The sequence below is a fragment of the Pezoporus flaviventris genome, unplaced genomic scaffold (assembly GCF_033815535.1).
Source record: "Pezoporus flaviventris isolate CSIRO_AGI_PZ_B2104156 unplaced genomic scaffold, CSIRO_AGI_Pfla_v1 ptg000002l, whole genome shotgun sequence".
In the NCBI taxonomy this organism is placed as follows: domain Eukaryota; kingdom Metazoa; phylum Chordata; class Aves; order Psittaciformes; family Psittacidae; genus Pezoporus; species Pezoporus flaviventris.
In genome coordinates, this window is record NW_026892550.1 from 35,724,468 (window position 1) to 35,729,976 (window position 5,509).

A 5,509-nucleotide genomic window follows, 5' to 3' on the forward strand; every position below is an offset into this window, starting at 1 on the left:
CCATTGGCTTCAGCCCTGTAGCACATGCAAGTCTGAATTTTCTTCATAAAGTCTAAGCATACACTTCTAAGCAAAAGTGAAATACGTCCTTAGTTTCACACGGAACTACTAAACTAATTCGTCATTGACATACATGGCAACTGGTCTCAATAGTCCCTATAGGTTTGCAGGAAAGCTGCTCTCCAGCACAAATCAGACCAGCTGTACATTTGTATTGGTCCATAGGGTTTGACTTATGCTAAGGAGACAGTATAGACCAATAAGCAGAACAAAAGATCTCTCCAATATAATCTGTAACAATACCCATTTGATCCAGTCATTTGGGAGCTGCAGCTCCCCAGCTGTAAGACACAGATCTCTGAATACCCACTTCTGCAACAGATTTGGTCCAATACCATGGAAAAACAATACGTGCTCCAATTCCTGTAATTTTTATTAGTATCTCTAATTGCTGTCTATAACATGCATTTTAAATTTAAGAGAGCAAAGTGGTTTGCCTGTCTTTTGCTTTTTCCTGGTCCTGCCAGACCTAGTTCTGTACATCTGTCTGCTGGTTCCACATATCCGATGTGTGATACTATGCCCTCTATTCTGGCATGCCACTGCTGTCTCATGTCTCCAGAAACTCCTAGTCTCATTACTGAATCATTATGCTTAGCAAAATTAGTGACACAGTCCAGCTAAATTCTCTTTTTTTTTTTTTTTTCCCCACTTTAAAAGCAGATTTGAATCAGTTTACAGTTGGAGTCAGGTGCATTAGATCACACACAGCAAAAGATACAGTACTGTAACAGTACTGGATTGATTGGCTAACCTAAAAGTGTTTGCTTTTTAAAATGTTTTAGAATCATAACCCAACATGAACTTCCATAACCTCTAAAAACTGGGTTTGCTTCTCATTCTTCAGTCTTCTTCTTTTCTTTTTTTTCTTTTACCTGTATTAAGGTTAAGGTCTAATCCTGTGAGGTATTGAGCAGGCCTGAATGTCATTAGTACAATAGTCATTAAAAATATTCAGACCCTCATTGAATATGATCTTTCTTAAGAAAAAAAAACACTTCTGGTTATTTACATCGCTGTTGGATATCTGTTTCATTCCTTCAGATAGAATAGGATTTTATTTTATTTGCCTTTCAATGTTTATTATAAAATCTCCATTTTCCTCTCTACATTTCCCTGAATTTTTCCCAAGCTTTCTTTGCTTCTGTTCTAAAACACAAGGAACTGTATTGTTCATCAAAGCACACTTTACAGAATGAAATACTCATTTACAAAATAGAGTTAGTTCACTAGTCTCTGGTTTATAAAGCTGAAAAATATTTAAGCATCTGCTCATTCAAAAGTATCATTAAAAATCTGACCTATCACAACATGACACACCATGTTCTTTGCTTATTCATTTTGTGGACGGTTTACCCTCCTGTCAGACAAGTTTATCTTCGACATATGCTTTCTATACAGCCTACTGGTGTAAAAAATAATTATAATGTTTATTAAATTAAAATAATGAGGTTTATATGAACTTTCAATAATGCAGACAGGCAGACTATAACTGTAAACCACATGCTATATACTTTGGACTTTTACGGCTTTTAATTTATCAAAGGAAATAATTAGCACACTTTGTGGCAGCCAGTGATGGAATTTATTCATTTGGAAGCCATGGGTTTCCTGTCATTAAAACTACATCATGTCCTTCCTTTTCTATTAAACTTCAGCTGAGGGCAGTAAGAAGTCACTAAAAGGAAATGAAGAGTTTTTTTGGCAACGTTCACATACAATGATTTAATACTGCTAAAAGATAGCAAGCCATAATGTATGCCAATAAGGGATGAGGGTTCCAATTACCACATTATTTCCTTTATTTGATGCTTTGTTTGTGGCTCAATTAACCATGATTTGCAAAATCACTTCAATAAATTTATTTTCTCTTCATCAGCTTACTGCATTTTTCATTCCTAATTACAAGTGCTTCTTTTATGGGAAATAAAATTATTTAGATCTTTAACCAGTACACTTAGATTTATATGTCATAGTATATTACTTTTTTCCTTTCAAAGTAATCAATCACATCTCATTAACTAAAGATTCATTTGGGCTAATATTAGTGCTTTTGTTTTTCTTGGACATTTTTTCAAACATAAGTAGAAAAATACCTGGCTTTTCTTCAAGGGGAAAAGAAACAAAAGCACCAATAAAAGTTTCTCTTCTCCTTCACACATACACACACAAAACACCCTCTGCCTTATGCAGCTATAAGTGACTTCTACAGACCAAAACTTGCATCACAGAAGTAGCTTAGCCCAGACTGAAGCTGACTGAAGGATACCTGTATTTTTTCTTCAAAGGAGGTCTAAAATCAAATTAGCATAGAGACAGACTTACCCTCTCTTTTACAAGAGTGGGTGGTCCTTCCAGGTCATGACCAAGGTATACCACCAGCAGCAGCAAAATGCTGGAACTTCAAGTATTTTATTAAATGATGCCAGGAAACATGAAGGAATAGTGATACAGGGAACTGTTGGGTTGTTGGGGTTTTATACATAATGACATTTGTTTAAGTTTATTCAAGTTACACAAACCAATCTGAGCCAGTTCTCAGAAGAAGCTTCAACTGCTTCACAGAATTCTAAGTTTATTCATAGTGTCTGTTTGCTGTGCTTAATTCAGAAAGAATCACAATTAATTAATTTATTGTTTGAAACTTCCAGCTGCATATTTGACTTCTGTATCTAAGATCTAACAGACATCTTAACTGAGACAGACATTAGTTATCCAGAATATTTATTATCAAAGCCTATTGAATTTGAGGGGGAGGAGGTCTTTAAGGAAACGTGCAGACAATTATAAAAAAGGCCTTTACTGGAGGTCAGTGGAAAATTGTTTAAATTCAAAAATATTTCCTCATATCCAGTGAAGTTGGTCACTGATATTGTTGCTGAGTTTGCAAATTAAGATGTAAGATCAGAGCTAGCTAAGATTGTCATATTGTCTCCTCTAATTTGGAAAAGTAGAACATGGGCTAGAGAGAAACCCATAAAAGAGACTTTATGACTCTTCAAGGCTGACATAGAAGCCAATGCTCCAATCCCTTCTCCCAGCCTCTTGCAATTACATTTCCGCAGGAAGAAAGAAAAGGAATTAGAAACAGGATAATGTAGCTTTAAATCATTTCTCATAGCCTTTGCCTTCTAGTGAGAGCCCTGAGCTTTTTTAACATGCTTCTTATATTGTTTAGTGTGATACAACAAAAAGCACAACTTGTTTGACCCTTCCTCAATAAAAAATCATTTTGTTCTGACATCCTATAAAATCTGTGTATGAGCCTATTAAGCCGTAGTGTCTCCTCCAATTGACAAGGAGCAAGAACTGTAAATGCATACAGTAAAGATCCCTTACAGACATTTTTAAGACAATTCTGACAAAGCCATACATGTCATTAACACACCACAGTAATAGACAAGCATGTGCTACTACTAAAAACAGCACCATTTCCAAAGCTGAGACTCAATGTCATCACCAAACTTTACAGTTCCTGAGTAACCAGGGGTATCTTGGGTGGGTTATGTTGCTTGCATATGAGCAGGTATAACAGTGCCAATAAACGCATAGAAACAATATGACTGTCTCTGCAATCCAAACCTGACAGTGCACAGCATGGACAGATTAGTATCCCAAAGAAGAGCCAAGAGTGAATATTTCTGGCCTGACAGCACTAAAAAAGACTGAAGATTGCAGCTGGTAAGAATACTTGCTCCTCCCTACCACCACCTTGGAAACAGTGAAATCCAGTTATAAGCTTATTAAAGGTCGCACTTATTGTTAGCAAATTGCTTGTGTCGTTCAGAAATCTGCTCTAGTGGGGGATGTCCCTGCTTATGGCAGAGGGGTTGTAGCTAGATAATCTTTAAGATCCCCTCCAACCCAAACCATTCTATGATGCATAGAGCTATGAAATACTGTAGTATTGTATATATGAAGACAAATTTGTTCTAGTACAAGAAGCATGTTAAAAACTTTCTTTATGCTTACTCAAAAGAGTTCTTGCATAAAGATGCTGTACAATGTTTTCAGTAGTTATATTTAATTTGCAATGCTCTTACAAAAGCTTTACAAAATCCTAATGTCTGAAGTATGAACTCAAAGTTTTAGTAAATTAAATACACAAATTCCAACCAAAATCCTGTTTAATTCCAGAATTATGAACCTCCAGCAATCTTTTTTGAACACATTCCTACTTTGACAACAGTTTTACAAAGTTTATCCTCCAGTATCACACGCATTAACATTAATTTAATTTTGCAACTCTTCAAAATGGTGCCATTCTATTATTATATCAATTGTTATGACCAGCAACACGGGGATAAGCAAAACCAGCTTCATTAATTTTGGATGTCCAGTGTGAGATATCTCGGCCCATTTTCAGACTACATAGCATTAAATCTATTTAGGGAAATTAAACAGTGGAAAAATTCAACTCCAAAAGTAAACAAAATCTGAAATATTTTGGCTCACAATTAAAATAGTTCAGTAATGAAATATTACCATATTACCTCAGGCAGCTGTAGTTCATAATCTTCCTATTCCCATCTTCCTCTGTAGCGCAGGCTTTCTGAGGAAAACAACAGCAGTAAGAAGACATTGCTTTATTAAAGAGTCCCTGATTACAGTGTTGAAGAACATGTAACCTGGCTGGAGAGTTCAGTCCATGAAGAGGTGTTAAGCAAGGGGCAAAAAAAACAGAATACAGTTCCTTTAAAATATTTTGGCTGGCTACCTAAACGAAAGTATTTTGGTTCTCAGGTATTTGATATTAAGAAAAATATACAGAAAGCTGCTGCACATAAGGAAACCTAGATTAAGTTTTCCCCATTTAAGGTAGGAAGGAAAAGTAACATCATTGAATCTTGCACTTTCAAACTAACTCCCACAAGCTTCTGGAGCAGTTGTAAGCACTTACCATTTCAGCAAAGAGGACCTCAGAGACTCAAGTCAGGTGCCTAGAAAATTAGAGCATAGGGTGAGAGCTGGGATCAAGCAAAGGAACCACTTTCTCATCACAGTGCACAGCCCTTAAGAGCTCTCAGTGCTTGCACTACTTCTTACTTTGTCTGCCTTCAATTAACACCTCTATCCCAAATTGTCTGTCTTTTAAGGACAGAAAAGAAGTATTTTCTGCTCCTTTTTTGAACCGGGGTTTAGGAGCAATTTTTGGCTTCTCAATACTCAGATGAATGGGAGGATATGCGAATGGGGGGTTTTCTTCTCTAGCTGTTGAAGTACAGCTAGCTTTTCAAGGTGAGGTTTTTCCTTACAGTGAAGACAGAAAGTTTGAGCATGGCATGACTCATCATAGTGGAGGAAGGGAAGTGTCTGTCCTTCCTCAAGGAGGGATTCCCAACTCTTTGAGGGCTCTCCTCATGTCCTCACTGAAGTAAACTTGTACAAACAAGTATGTATTAAATACCTCAATCCTCGTCTTCATTCCTGTTTGATCCTACTTGCTAAC

General features: G+C 36.5%; 1 long non-coding RNA gene across 1 annotated transcript; it reads right to left on the reverse strand.

The window, feature by feature from the left end:
- Nucleotides 1–2,382: 2,382 nt before the first annotated feature.
- Nucleotides 2,383–5,042, reverse strand: LOC133275352 (uncharacterized). The gene is made up of 3 exons (XR_009745478.1): nt 4,961–5,042; nt 4,554–4,612; nt 2,383–2,461 (listed from the first exon to the last, which is right to left on the reverse strand). It is a non-coding gene; the product is annotated as an uncharacterized LOC133275352 (long non-coding RNA).
- Between the last annotated feature and the right edge of the window lie 467 nt (nt 5,043–5,509).